Here is a 16,693-nt window from a genome sequence, read left to right on the forward strand (position 1 = left end):
GTTGGAAGCCGACGCCCAGAAAACCGACCTCTATTATTAACCTATGATTTCTAATTTATTTTAGTTAGAAAAGCCAAATTATTTATTTATTTAAACCCAACCCAAATAAATCGGACCGAGTTCCTATTTGGAAAATTATTTAATCGTCCCAATCAGATCTAATTATCACATAGCAATTATTAAAGCAATTAAATCAAAGCAATTATACCAAATAAATAAAAGACCCGCTCTTGCCTTATGGTTCAAGGCGGGCGACAAACCGAATTAAAAATATTAAATGGAATAAATAAATAACCCGCTCTTGCCTTATGGTTAAAGGCGGGCAACAAACCGACGAATAAATCAAATAAATAAAAGACCCGCTCTTGCCTTATGGTTCAAGGCGGGTAACAAACCGAATCTAATATATATATAAATCGATTCAAAATTAAATATAAAAATTTTAAAAAAAACAAAATCGCACATAATTATTATTTAACACTTAAACATGCAAATTATTATTAATAAACATGTAAATTAATCTTAAACATAAATAAATTTACAAACTTAATTCTAAGCATTATAATTATTTTTATTTTCTGAATATGCAAATTATTAATGAATCTACAAATTTAATTTTGTTTTTTTTATTTTAAACATAAATTGTAAAGTCCAAATAAATAAACACATGAAATAAATAAACACATAATTAAACCGGATCTAAAAATATATAAATCGAATGAAAAATTAAGTCCATAAACTAATAAAAATAAAACCATTCATAATTATTACTCAATATTTAACTCATATTTTAATTTTTTAATTTTAATTTTAATTTCATTTTTGCATTCAACCAAAAAAAAATAATAAAATTCATACGGATAAATATATAATCAGTATGATGAATAGTAATAAATAGTGCGTAAAAAGAATACAACTTAAATATAACTTAGGAAAATATAAAATGACCAAATATAAATACACTATAATTTAAAGAAACATAAATTACTAAAAGCATAAAAATAATAAAAATACAAGAATATGTAAAAAAAATGTTAAGAAAATTACCTGATACTCAGATTGAGGATTATGAATGGATCAAAAGTCTTTTTAATCTCCTAGAAGCTTTAAATCCAAGGATTTAAGTGAGTTTTCTTTATATTTATTTTTGCTATTTTCTCTTTTTTATATTTTTAATTCACCTAAAATTAATATCTAATAGCAATCTCTTTTCAAAATTAATTCATAAGAATTTTTGAAAAGAAATTTAAATATTATGAAGTGTAATAGAAATTATAGATTGTAGATTGTGTAGTGTAGAAGTGTGTAGTGTAGATTGTAGTGTGTGAAAATTGTGAGAGAGAGGGTTATTTATAGAGGTTGGGACACTGTAGCAATGTAGTACAAAGCACTGTAGCAGTGTAGTACAAAAGCACTGTAGCAGTGCTGTAGCATTGCACTGTAGCAGTGTAGTACAAAACACTGTAGCAGTGCACTGTAGCAGATTTTTTTATTTTTTTTATTTTTTATTTTTTAGGGGAACGCGTGCTACAGTAGCACAGCTACTGTAGCTACGCGTTTTTCCTCTTTTCTCTTTTTTTTTATTTTTTAAGTTAGGGGAACGCGTGCTACAGTAGCACAGCTACTGTAGCTACGCGTTTTTTCCTTTTTTTTTTTTTTTTAAATTATATATTTTTATGCTACACAGCTGCATCACACAGCTGCTGTGATGCAGCTGTGATGCAATTTTATTTTTATTTTTATTTTTTACTTTTATTTATTTATTTGTTTATTATTATTATTTTTGTTTAAATCCTTGGATTAAAAGACTTCTAGATGGTATTGACCCATTCATCCTCGTATCATCATTGGATCAGGCGGGGCATAAAAAACACGCGTCAACAGTTTGCCCCCACACTTTATCATTAATTGTATAAAGAATTAATGTTAAAGTGGTCCACTGACGCGCCTTCAATCTGGTAATCATCTTCAAAACTCGGTTTGATTGGCTTTGAAGACACCTCCGAAGCTCGGTTGGATTGGCTTGAAGGATTTTGGTTGTGTTGATTTGATCGTCTGGTTGCGTCCAAAGCTCAGTCTGATCGGCTTTGTTGGCTCCAGTCGGATTGGTAATGATCTTCAAAACTCGGTCTGATCGGTTTTGAAGATACCTCCGAAGCTCGGTCTGATTGGCTCGAAGGATTTTGATTTGATTGCCCTGATCAACTTCGCAATACATCATCACTAATCAGGATTTGAGTCAACTTCGAAATACATCATCATTGACTCGAGAAAAATGATCCGAACAGTTTCGAAATACACCATCACTATTAGGTAGAACCTCATTGAAATTGGCCTGATCAACTTCGCAATACATCATCACTAATCAAGAAAAGGATTGACTCGATCAGCTTCGCAATACATCATCACTAATCGAGAAAAGAAAACCCAAACAGCTTCGCAATACATCATCACTGCTCGGTGGGACCAAACGGCTTCGTGAAATCATCACCGGTTAGTCATTGAGATTGTCCTGATCAGCTTCGCAATACATCATCACTAATCAGGAAAAGGATTGACTCGATCAGCTTCGCAATACATCATCACTAATCGAGAAAAGAAAACCCAAACAGCTTCGCAATACATCATCACTGCTCGGTGGGACCAAACGGCTTCGTGAAATCATCACCGGTTAGTCATTGAGATTGTCCTGATCAGCTTCGCAATACATCATCACTAATCAGGAAAAGGATTGACTCGATCAGCTTCGCAATACATCATCACTAATCGAGAAAAGAAAACCCAAACAGCTTCGCAATACATCATCACTGCTCGGTGGGACCAAACGGCTTCGTGAAATCATCACCGGTTAGTCATTGAGATTGTCCTGATCAGCTTCGCAATACATCATCACTAATCAGGAAAAGGATTGACTCGATCAGCTTCGCAATACATCATCACTAATCGAGAAAAGAAAACCCAAACAGCTTCGCAATACATCATCACTGCTCGGTGGGACCAAACGGCTTCGAGAAATCATCACCGGTTAGTCATTGAGATTGTCTTGATCAGCTTCGCAATACATCATCACTAATCAGGAAAAGGATTGACTCGATCAGCTTCGCAATACATCATCACTAATCGAGAAAAGAAAACCCAAACAGCTTCGCAATACATCATCACTGCTCGGTGGGACCAAACGGCTTCGAGAAATCATCACCGGTTGCCCTGAAAATTTTTCAAGAGAAAAGGGCAATTTCTGTGTACAAACAGATCTTGCCTGAGGGTAATTTGGTAGATTTGGTGACTTTGCCCCATGTGTGGCGAGCCGCACACCGACTCCAAATTGATTGATTGATTTTTTTTATTTTAAATTTGCTTTGTTCCGCTTTATTCGGCTCCTGGATGCCAGTTGTCCGTTTGTTATATCTTAGGATGCTTTCAACGCTAATTTCCTATCCAGTGGGGCCTATTCGCATCTTATCATCGCCGAAAGCGGATGCCATCCAGCTGGTGAGTATCATTTCAACCTCGTGGGGTCTTTCCCTTCCTATAAGTAGGGATCCCATGCTTCATTCTTTCCTCATCCCATAGCATTTGAAATAATTTTTCTCCCATGGCTTTCAGAAATCAAGTTTCGTCTTTCGTCCAATCCATTCCTGAAGATCTATGGCAAATTCCCCCCATGAACCAACTCGCCTGGCTAAAATATTTCAAAGACTTAAAACCTGACTATGGTTTCTTATCTTGGCTCGTTACTCATTTTAATCCTAGCACCATGGTTTTCCGGTTTGAAGACTCTGAAGTAACTCCGACCTACGAGGAGATGTGTGCCGTGATGGATCATCATCCAGATCAAGACGAAACTCCGGCTTTACCCCCAGGTCCTAGGTATGTCCTAGCTGAAATTGCGGCCTTGTGTCCGATTTACCTTCCTGATGGTATAAACGTGGATCAAGGCCTTCCTTTGGAACCTTTCTTGAGCAGGGTTTTGTCCATTGATCTAGATCTCTCTTGGATTCGAGCTTGCTGCTTCTTGCTGTTGAATGTGTATGCCATGAAGAGTCGTCAACCTGGAATTGGAGATTTTCGACTTCTGACCGTTGTTCGTGACATGCAATTGTACCATCATACTGTCTTCATGATGATCCTGGGAGAGACAATGTGTTGGGTCAGGGATATTGCCCTTAACATCTCCGATTTCAATGTTCATCATCGCGGTTGTCCACTGCTATTGCAAGCATGGGCTCTGGACAAATTAAGCCTGATTCCTCCGGTCCCAGCTCGCTTAATTCCAACCTATGGACCTGCCATCTTTCAATCTCGGTCTCGGAGACGCTTCGATTTTGGAGATAACCCTACAATTCGGTGGACTTGTCCTTGGTGGAGGATTAGACTGGTCACGACCGGAAGTATGAACCTCAAGTATGTGTTGTATGCCAGTCTAGACCGTTCCATGGCCTATTTTCCCGACAAGATCAGCCGTCAATATGGGGTGATACAGCGTGTGCCCAGAACCCATAACTTCGAGAGTGGTCTGATAACACCGCATCTGTTGACCAATTTGGCTGACCGTTGGCAAAATCGAAACACCATGTATTTAAATGAAGGAACGGTGCAGGACACCGTGACACCCGCATATGCCAACTGGTTCTTTACCCCATGATGATACTAGATTCTGTAAAGATTGGCGTCCGATGATGGCCCCTGCTGGAATAAATGTTGTTGTTGCTTTCTCCGTCTTCTTTTTTTTTTTTTTTTTTTTTTAGTTCCTTGTATTCCCGGGCCATGGGCTCCCAGTTAATGTATCTCCTTTCTTTGAATTAATGAATCCAATGGTTCTGCCTTTATTAATTTCCGCTTTACTAGGAAACAAAAAGAATGTCGTGACTATTTTGTTACCTGCACAGATCAAACAAAAACAGTATATACAACTTCTTTGTGTATGCATTAACCTACATGAGTACTAAAGTTTTATTCATGGTTTTATTGATCCTTCCAAGGAAATCACTGAGAAAATAGTGTTCGTTCTCCTGATCAATGTTTTAAAACAATTCAATACTTAGGCAGGATCAACAGCCAGAATGTTTTTGAACTAGTCCATCTTGATCAGATAAGCAGAGAGGAAGGTCTTGTATTCTTTAACCATGTCCCCGAAACAAAAGGAAGAAAGATTTTGAAATTCAGACCCTTTATTAATCTTACTTCTTTCAACATTATACAGAAGTTAAGAACTTTTATTTTAATACAATGGTCATTCATCCTAACTATTCATTTACCTATTCTCCTTCAAGTCAAGTTGATGACATTGAGCAACTAATCACAAATCTGTCACGAACGCATGGCATAGATTTCACATTTAAACTAAGCACCACGCGTTAATCCCAAAATTTTTATTATCATTTATTATTTTTTATGCTCTAACTTTTGCCTAGGCCGCCCTTTCGGGTTTTCAACCTAGCGAGCCCATTTCTTGCCTAAGCCGCCCTTTCGGGTTTTTGACTTACCCCCCTTTTTTTTTTTTTTTTTTTAAACCCAAATCATCATTTCAGATATAGAATCTCTTCATTTGATCCTGATTGACAATCCGATTGACAGGCTTCCCTTCCATGGTGATTAATTCAGCGGCACCTTTAGCTAGTAACTTTCGAACTCTGAATGGTCCGTGCCAGTTGGGTTTGAATTTCCCACCAGGATGATTCTAGGCTTCGTGATCCAACAATCTGATCAACACCAAATCTCCATTTTTTAAAGCCCTCGGATGGACTCGTTTGTTGTAGAAACGAGCAATTCTTCTCTTTCTTATCTGATCCTGGAATCGAGCATTCAATCTTCTTCCATCTAAAAGTGCCAAATCCTCATATCTTTTCTTAACCCATTCTTCCTCAGTCAGACCAGCTTCTACAAGAACCCTGAGAGATTTCTTTTCGAGTTCTATCGGTAACACTGCCTCCATCCCATATACAAGTTCAAAAGGAGAAGCCCCATTTACTGATTTGAAGGTAGTGCGATGCCCCCAGAGCGCGAAAGGAAGCTTCTCGGCCCAGCTTCTGTATCTTTCGCACATCTTAGACAGGATTCTTTTAATCTCCTTATTCGCAGCTTCTACTGCACCATTAGCCTGAGGGCGATAAAGAGAAGAATGGTGATGCTCAACCTTATATCTATAAAGCAATTGACCGACATCTGCCTGAAAATGAGAACCATTATCTGTAACTATGTGATGGGGAACACCATAGCGACAGAAAATGTTCTGTTCAATGAATCTAGCCACACCAATATATACTGATGACCGTTCGATGCTGCTGGCGAGATTTTGCCGATGATGTCTATTCCCCATGCGGAAAAAGGCCAAGAAGGAACTGTCGGATGGAGTTCAATAGCAGGTAAATGGCTTCTATTATCATGATATTGACAAGCTTTGCAATGACGTACATAGTAAACACAGTCACCTTCCATCTGCGTCCAAAAATGACCTTGCCTCATGATTTTTCTTGCTAAACTCATGCCGCTCAAATGAGTACCACAAACTCCTTCATGAACTTTTCTCATTATGTCTTCTCCTTCCTTTTTTACTCACGCACCTTAGCAGCGTCCCGTCCCCAGCTCTTCTATAGAGTTCACCATCGGCCAGTACATAATTCAGAGCCATTTTTCTGAGAACTGCACGGTCTTCTCTCGTTGCATCGTCAGAAAAAGTACCATCTTTCATATACCTCAGAATATCCGTAAACCAGGGTTCTTCCTCCGACTCCACCTGATTCACAAAATGTTCTTGATAGCAGGGGATATTGGCTGCGGTAATGATAAATGGCTTTTTCGGCACTTTACTCAAATCCTGCCAAGCTGATGCTAAGTTTGCCAAGGCATCCGGAATTCTATTGTAGGTTCTTCCTATATGAGTGAAAGTGATCTTATCGAAAAGTATTGCCTTCTTCAACAAGTATTCAACATAGGGCTTCAATCTCTCTTCTTCTACTTTCCATCTCTCATTGGCGTGTTCAATAACCAATAATGAATCCCCTATCACCTCGACTTCCTTAGCACCGGATGCAAGGAGAGCTTCAATTCCCATGATGCACGCTTCATACTCGGCCATGTTATTAGTGACCGGAAACAACAATCTTTTGCACATGGTTGTGACCTCGCCATTAGGTGCTTCTATAACAATACCAGCTCCGGCTCCATTTCTGTTGGCCGATCCAGCGAAGTATAACTTCCAAACTCCTGTTTCAACACTCAGCAAGTGTTCATCCGGAAACTCCAATTCCCATGATTCTTCATCTGTTACAGGGTTTTCTGCCAGGAACTCTGCCACAACCCGACCCTTGACCGTTTTCTTCGTTACAAATTCTGCATCCACACTAGACATCTGGATTAACCACTTAGACAGCCGTCCTTCTAGAGTAGGCGTTTTCTGCAGATACTTCATAGGATCAATTTTGGAGACAAAAGTGACCCTGAAGGAATCAAAGTACGGCCTCAACTTCTTTATTGACCATACTATTGTCATACATGTTTTCTCTACCATGTTGTACTTCTCTTCGATAGGCAGTAGCTTCTTGCTAATGTAGTAGATGGCCTTTTCTACTCCAGGAGCGTCCGGCTGAACCAACATTGCCCCCACTCCTACATCCTCTATAGATAAATACAGGATCAGAGGTTCTCCTGGTCTAGGTGGACTCAGTACTGGTGGATTCATCAGATACTTCTTCATGTGTTCAAAGGCTTTCTGGCAGTCCTCATTCCATTTAACTGGCTGATTCTTCCTCAGTAGCTTAAAAATTGGAGCACAAGTAATGGATAGTCTTGAAATAAACCTGCTAATGTACTGAATTTTGCCCAAGAAGCTCCTCACCTGACGTTCTGTTCTTGGCGGTTCCATATCCTGAACGGCTTTTATTTTGTCGGGGTCGACCTCAATCCCGTTAGGTCCTACAACAAAACCTAACAATTTCCCTTTCATTACTCCAAATACGCACTTCTTGGGATTGAGTCTCAAGTTATACTGCTTGACCCGTGCAAAGAACTTCTCCAGCATCTCTGCGTGTTCTTCCTGTGTTCTTGTCATGATTACCATGTCATCTACATATACTTCTAACCCTTTATGGATCATATCATGAAATAATGTTGTAGCCATTCTCTGGTATGTTGCCCCGGCGTTCTTCAATCCAAACGGCATCACTTTGTAGCAAAAAGTTCCGAAGTCCGTGGTGAAGGCAGTCTTGTGCTTGTCCACTAAGGCCATCAGTATTTGATTGTATCCGGAGAATCTGTCCATGATGGAATAACATCCCATTCCGGCAGCACTATCGATCAAAGCATCTATGTGTGGAAGTGGAAAGTCATCCTTAGGCGAGGCTTTGTTTAGGTCCCTGTAATCAACACAAACCCTTATTCTCCCATCTTTCTTCAACACCGGGACTATATTGGCCAACCATTCCGGATAATGTACTACTTCTAAGAATCCTGCATCCAATTGCTTCTGGACCTCGGCCTTGATCTTATCCTGCCATTCTGGTCTGACCCGTCTTCTCTTCTGCTTCACTGGCTTCATATTTGGATCAGTAGGAATGAAGTGCTCTGCTATTGATCTGTCGATTCCTGGCATATCAGCGTAGCTCCAGGCAAATACCTCTGAATTTCTCTTGATGCATTCTTGAAGATCCTGTCTAAGTTCAGGTTTAAATTCTGATCCGATTTCGATTATTTTAGGATCTTCTGTGGTGCTTAAGTTAAATGCAAAATTATGCAATGCATTTATGTCAAATATGCGTGTGGTATAATCAATGCCATGAACATGACAATCAGGAAAACAAGAAAACAAATAGTCAAAGTTCACTTCCATTAATTGAAATAAAAGAGGAAAACCATCCATATTGTTCTCAAAACAAGCATCAGAAAAGCAAAACACAGGATTAATTGCCTGTTCAATACATTCATTACAAGTATCTTTTATTGCCAAGATCACTTCATCCTGATCTGTATCTCCTTCATCTCCCGGGGTAGCTTCTTTCTCGGTCTCTCCGTGCTCTATCATCTTCTCCGCCTTCCTCTCCGCCTCTTCGGCATCTTCAGCAGCTAGAACAGACTAGAGGATCCTCGCCTTGGCCTTTTGCTCTTGTACAAGCTTGGAAGCTTCATCCCCAATCCCCAAAAAGTCTTCAAACTCAGATATCTTCTTCGACCAGTCAGATTCTGTGCTTGTCTGTGTCATCCCTATCATAAACTCAGTTCCTTCAACCAGCTGTTCCCAAGAAGGTTCAGGAGATTTGATCAGTTTCTCTTCAAAGTCTGTCATGAATATCTCCAAACCGGGGTAAGTTTTTCCCCTACTCTGAAATTCTCCTGCAGCTTGTGGGACAAAGAAAATATGATTCGGATTTGGTCCTCTAACTAGAGACTGGATCTCATATCTTTCCTTCTTCTTATTCTCTAAATATCCCAATCTGCGCTTGTCTTGCTGCCCAGATGCGGATGAGAGAGGCTCAAACCTTCCTTGCAGTTCCCGACCTAAACCTCGGCCATACTGCCATTGCATTCTCTTCATCATCTTCCTAGAGAAAGGACTCATCTGATTCACTGCACTCTTGCTCTCGGTGGTGGGCATATCAATTACTGCCACCTGAAATCCTGATAAGGGGACCGCCAGCTCTAGACCTTCCACTGTAGCCACATTCAGATCTTCTTGCGCATTAACCGTCACCACGTCCGTACCCCATGGAATTTTTACCTTTCTGTGCAGAGTGGATGGAATTGCACCCAATGGATGGAGCCAAGGCCTACCCAACAAAAGAGCATAATTGGCTAAGATGTCGAGCACAATTACGTCTACCCAACTTTCCACAGTTCCGGTGGATATCTTTGCTTTAAAGGTCCCTTTCGCATTCCGCATAGTATTGTCATAAGCTTTGACCACCATATTTGATGGCTCAAGCTCTGACTCTTCAATCTTGAACTTAGAAAGCATCTTCAGCGGGCACACGCACAATGCTGATCCATTATCAACCATAACATTCTGGGTATCTCGTCCATTGACGGCAATTTGAATGTACAGTGGCTTACAGTGGTTTCTTCCTTCCGGTGGGAGGTCTGAGTCAAAGAAAGTGACTTCACCGATTCTACGCTGGAGCACGTTGATCATATCAACACTCTGGATCCGAGCCGGCACTCTGACAAAAGTCATGGCTTCAAGCAAGGCCTCTCTATGTTCTTTAGATGCTATCAGCAAATCCCATATTGAAATGTCTACTCTGGTTCTTTGTAATTGACTCAGCACCGAACTAGCGGTCACTCCACTAGGTATCTTGTTTTGACTGCTTTCTCCAACTTCAACAGTCTTCTTTTGCCCTTTTACTACCTCTTCCTCTTTCTTTTTCTCTCTCAGCTCCTCTCCGCCTTTTTCTATCACCTTCTTCTTTGCTCCATCATCAACAATCTCTTTTCCCTTAGCCTGCGTACTGCTCTCGGGGTTGTATACTCGCCCACTGCGGGTCAAGCTCTGAACACCTACTTCATTCACTTCTTCTTCACTGCTATAGTACCATTGTTCCTCTTGGTCGGTTAAGCTCTTTTGAATGGCTAGCTGGAGTTGCTCATCCTCATCTTCCAGCACATCACCCACTTTCACTGTAATGCTTTTCTCGATTTCAATCTTCACTGGCACCTTTTCTTCTTCATCACTACTGCAATCGTCCCATATGTTCAACATGGCGCACATCCGCTCTTCCCATTCTGCTTCCGCTAACACAAACTCTTCCGGTAAGCCACTTCCTATCGCATTGATTGATCCACCCGACTGAGACTTACAGGGCGGATAATTATACTGGTATTGGGGAAGCGGGTTGTTCTTAGTGCTGGGCTTGTTCTTCTCCAAAGGCTTGGTAATTTTCCCACTGTCAATCAAATCCTGGATATCGTGCCTCAATTTGAAACATTCGTCAGTCGAATGTCCCTTGCACTGATGATAATCACAGTTTCGGTCCATATACCTCCCACGCACGGGCTTAGTCGGATTGACTGGCAGCTTCGAAAGTACTCCATTCTTAATACATGACCTCAATACTATGCTCAATGGTCTTCCCAAATCAGTGAACTCTCTTCTGGCTCTTTCGTTAACTGCCCCTACTGTATTATTGCTCCCTGACTGATTCTGGTTGCCACTTCCAGCATTTCTGTCACCATAGGAAGTTCGATAATTGCTGAACCCTCTGTTCTTCTTCTTTTCGTCCTTATACAGCTCCTCTATGTTTAAACCAGCTTCTTTGAACTAGAGCAAAGTCGGTAAGGGGTTGTGCCAACATTCTATCTCTGAAGAACGGTAATAAGCTCCTACAAAAAATTCTGATCAACTCCTGATCCTTTGGTCTTGTCTGAACCCTATATAGCTTTATTCTCCATCTCCTATAGTAATCAGAAAAACTTTCATCCTTCCCTTGTCTCAGGCTCTCCAAATCACGTAAACCGAATTCATCGCTCTCATCAGTCTTGAAGTGTTTAAGAAAAGCGCTCTGCAGTTTGACCCAGTTCTTCTGAACCTCCTCATCTAGACCATCGTACCATCTCCGATCGTCCTTATGGAGTGTTTGCGGGAATGCTCGTAAAACGTCCTCCTCATTATACCGGTTCATTTGCGACACCCGGAGGAATTCAGACAGATGAGAACGGGGGTCATTATCTCCCTCGAAAACAGTATGCTTAAATGTTTTAAATGAATTTGAGCTGGTTGGGTGCAAAACATACTCAGTTATATGAAAATTGGTAACCGGATCCTTCTCTTTTATTACAGACATTTTCTCAACCTTGTCTTTTAATTCTGCAAGTTGCTTAATTACATCATTTTCAATAGGGACAGTGTTTCCTATAGTAGCCTGATTGTCTGACCCAGGTTCTGGAATTTGTCTTTCTTCAACCACTGGTTGACTACTTGAACCAGGAGGAGTTTGATTTTGGGCCCTATCTTGGGCGAGAGCAGCGGCTACAATCTGAGCAATAGTTCTCATCTGGGTTTCAGAGAACCCAGTCTCATTGTTGTCACCCATTTCTGCTAGATCTGGACTTGAATAATTGACTGGAGTAGGCTCGGGGATTGGGGATACTCTGACCAAACGTTGACCAGGGCGCCGATGCCAAGTTCTCGAAGCAATTTCTCGGGAAGGATCAATTCTGACTGATAGATAAAAATACCTGAGTTAAAGTATGTCTGCATGTATGCATGAGAAAATGAAAGCACATAGGGTGAGAAATGCAATTCTAATGTGCTAATGATCAGTATGGAAATAAGATCTTGATTTCGACGACTGGACCCAAAATTTGGTGTGAATAATATAGCAATAATTTATTTTGTACTTACACATTTCTTGAGTTATCTGTCGTCGACTGTCCCTTTTGGATTTTACAATCGGCTATTTTCTCTTAAGTTCCTAATTTTTGCCTTGGAGTGAAAGAATTGCCAAGCGGAACACTTGTTATCAATTTTTTTTTTTATGTCCTTACTTTTTGCCTTGGAACATATGGCCCCAAGCAGGATGTCATTCTATTTTGTTACAAAATTTTATAATCTCTCCCTTATTTTCAGATAATGCGAGAAACGTAAAGATACAAAGGAATCGCAACCCCCTTATATCTCCCTTTTCTTTTGGGGTATTAATTCGCTATAAGTTATTGTATAATACTATTCAAAATGAATTTGAGGTCCAGTCTCGATACCAAGGTCAAATGTCCATACCGAATCATTAGCTTAGCTCTTATTAATGCATGGCTGAAAAGAAAATTGTTACATGATGCATGAATGTCACAACATATGTACAGTTGATAACATACAGGGGAACGGGAGTTGGGAAATGCATGCCTTCCAACCTTATTTCTCCCACACACGGATTCCATTGGTATAAATTCCGACATCTGTTTCCTAGGATTTGGTCTAATCTCGACAACCAACAGGGGGTTTTGAGATTGACGATATAAGCTCTCGGAATGAATGCAACAGAACAACAGCAAACAACATCAGGTTTTCCTTAGGGAAGTAACTAAGGGTTTTTAACTACATGCATGGGCTTTAGTCTTATTGGGCTTAACAAAGTCTGGGTTCCGCAAACAGGATTCGAGCTTTATTGGGCCTACTCCTTTTGACGCACCTTTGAGGTACTACGCTTGCGGTTGGTAGTAATGTTAATTCTCGGATGGATGCACCTAAATCGCATGGTTTAGGCTAGATCCACCGTCAAACTTAACACCAGTACCGAAGGGTAGCATGGGTAGAATGAGATGAGAAGAGAGAAATGCAGTATGAATGCAAAAAATCCTAAAAGAAAAAGGAAAGCGAATAAACAAACAAGGGCGATTAAAAATTTTCCAACGGCTTTCTAACCAATTTTATTTTTTAGAAAACATAGATTTTAGAGTTAATTCCTAATTACAACCAACTAATTATTTTAAAAAAATAATCGGGGACTAGTGGTTGTGTCCCCAGTGAAGTCGCCAATCTGTTTTCGTCCAAAATCCCCCCGAAGGACCCGAAAACATCCTTTTTTGTGGTTTTTGGATAAAATATTTTTTATTTGGATATGGTGCCGATAAATCGGTCTTATAAACAATTTTGAGTCGCCACCCATTGTTTAGGCAATGGGACCGTTTTTATAAAAATGACTTCATTTTAAACCTAATTTTGTTTTAAGGCCAAATTATTTTAAAATACTAGTCAGGCACACCAATGTGATTCTGGGTAAGGGAATTGGGTACGCTGGCCCGTTGGAAGCCGACGCCCGGAAAACCGGCCTCTATTATTAACCTATGATTTCTAATTTATTTTAGTTAGAAAAGCCAAATTATTTATTTATTTAAACCCAACCCAAATAAATCGGACCGAGTTCCTATTTGGAAAATTATTTAATCGTCCCAATCAGATCTAATTATCACATAGCAATTATTAAAGCAATTAAATCAAAGCAATTAAACCAAATAAATAAAAGACCCACTCTTGCCTTATGGTTCAAGGCGGGCGACAAACCGAATTAAAAATATTAAATGGAATAAATAAATAACCCGCTCTTGCCTTATGGTTAAAGGCGGGCAATAAACCGACGAATAAATCAAATAAATAAAAGACCCGCTCTTGCCTTATGGTTCAAGGCGGGTAACAAACCGAATCTAATATATATATAAATCGATTCAAAATTAAATATAAAAATTTAAAAAAAAAAACAAAATCGCACATAATTATTATTTAACACTTAAACATGCAAATTATTATTAATAAACATGTAAATTAATCTTAAACATAAATAAATTTACAAACTTAATTCTAAGCATTATAATTATTTTTATTTTCTGAATATGCAAATTATTAATGAATCTACAAATTTAATTTTGTTTTTTTTATTTTAAACATAAATTGTAAAGTCCAAATAAATAAACACATGAAATAAATAAACACATAATTAAACCGGATCTAAAAATATATAAATCGAATGAAAAATTAAGTCCATAAACTAATAAAAATAAAACCATTCATAATTATTACTCAATATTTAACTCATATTTTAATTTTTTAATTTTAATTTTAATTTCATTTTTGCATTCAACCAAAAAAAAATAATAAAATTCATACGGATAAATATATAATCAGTATGATGAATAGTAATAAATAGTGCGTAAAAAGAATACAACTTAAATATAACTTAGGAAAATATAAAATGACCAAATATAAATACACTATAATTTAAAGAAACATAAATTACTAAAAGCATAAAAATAATAAAAATACAAGAATATGTAAAAAAAATGTTAAGAAAATTACCTGATACTCAGATTGAGGATTATGAATGGATCAAAAGTCTTTTTAATCTCCTAGAAGCTTTAAATCCAAGGATTTAAGTGAGTTTTCTTTATATTTATTTTTGCTATTTTCTCTTTTTTATATTTTTAATTCACCTAAAATTAATATCTAATAGCAATCTCTTTTCAAAATTAATTCATAAGAATTTTTGAAAAGAAATTTAAATATTATGAAGTGTAATAGAAATTATAGATTGTAGATTGTGTAGTGTAGAAGTGTGTAGTGTAGATTGTAGTGTGTGAAAATTGTGAGAGAGAGGGTTATTTATAGAGGTTGGGACACTGTAGCAGTGTAGTACAAAGCACTGTAGCAGTGTAGTACAAAAGCACTGTAGCAGTGCTGTAGCATTGCACTGTAGCAATGTAGTACAAAACACTGTAGCAGTGCACTGTAGCAGATTTTTTTAGGGGAACGCGTGCTACAGTAGCACAGCTACTGTAGCTACGCGTTTTTCCTCTTTTCTCTTTTTTTTTTTTTATTTTTTATTTTTTATTTTTATTTTTTAAGTTAGGGGAACGCGTGCTACAGTAGCACAGCTACTGTAGCTACGCGTTTCCCCCCCCTTTTTTTTTTTAATTATATATTTTTATGCTGTACAGCTGCATCACACAGCTGCTGTGATGCAGCTGTGATGCAATTTTATTTTTATTTTTATTTTTTACTTTTATTTATTTATTTGTTTATTATTATTATTTTTGTTTAAATCCTTGGATTAAAAGACTTCTAGATGGTATTGACCCATTCATCCTCGTATCATCATTGGATCAGGCGGGGCATAAAAAACACGCGTCAACACTATCGAAAATTTGTATAGAACTATGGCATCATCGCCGCTCCACTCACGGCTATGTTAAGGAGAAATGGGTTTCGCTGGATAGAAGAAACCATCTCTGATTTTGAAAGATTGAAGTCAGCCATGACATCAACACCCATCTTAGTTTTGCCCGATTTTGAACTAACATTTATTATTGAATGTGATGCCTCTAGTACAGGAATTGGAGCAGTTCTGTTACAGCAAAATAAACCATTAGCATACTTCAGCTGATCAATGGCAGCACGCCATCAAAACCTTTCGGCTTATGAAAGGGAATTGATTGGGTTGGTGAAAGCTATCAAGCACTAGCACTCTTATCTCTGGGATCGAGAATTTTTTGTTCGAACAGATCACTATACGCTCAATTATCTATTGGAGCAACATCATCTTTCATCTCCACAACAACACTGGGTCAGTAAACTTATGGGATTTTGTTTTAAAGTAGAATACAAAGCTGGGAAATCCAATATTGTTGCAGATGCCCTGTCCCGATGAGACACCAATTAATCTGTTCTCATGGCAGTTTCTATGCCCCAGTTGAGCTTGTTTGATGATATCCAAAGAGAGCAGAATGATTCTGAGGAAGTGTAACAACGAATCTTTACCGTCAACAATGGTACAACCTCTTCTAAATAGAGGGGTTTACTCTTTTACAACAACAGAGTTTACCTTTCGCAAAATTCTCCATACATTCAACTCGTGGTTAGTGCCCTTTATAACTAGGGTCATGAAGGCTACCAGAAAACGCTGTAGAGGATTACTTGAGATTTTTATTGGTTTGGGATGAAGCAGTATGTGAGGGAATTTGCGCAAGCTTGTGATATATGTCAGAGGCATAAAACTGAAACGCTCCAACCAGTTGGACTCCTTCAACCTCTTCCCATTCTAACTAAGATTTGGGCTGATATCTCTATTGATTTCATTGAAGGAATTCCTAATTTGCGAGGGAAGAATGTACTGCTGGTGGTCACAAACAGGTTTTCAAAGTATGGTCATTTTTTGGCTTTGTCTCATCCCTATGCAGCTGTAATTGTTGCTCGATCCTTCTTTGACAACATTTTTAA

At 38.6% G+C, this 16,693-nt stretch overlaps 1 pseudogene; it reads left to right on the top strand.

Moving 5' to 3' along the window:
* Window positions 1-16,693, top strand: part of LOC149494741 (uncharacterized) — a 28,162-nt pseudogene that overhangs the window by 10,436 nt on the left and 1,033 nt on the right.

Source organism: Jatropha curcas, chromosome 7 (genome assembly GCF_041381405.1).
Source record: "Jatropha curcas cultivar XTBG-Jc1 chromosome 7, XTBG_Jcur_1.0, whole genome shotgun sequence".
In the NCBI taxonomy this organism is placed as follows: domain Eukaryota; kingdom Viridiplantae; phylum Streptophyta; class Magnoliopsida; order Malpighiales; family Euphorbiaceae; genus Jatropha; species Jatropha curcas.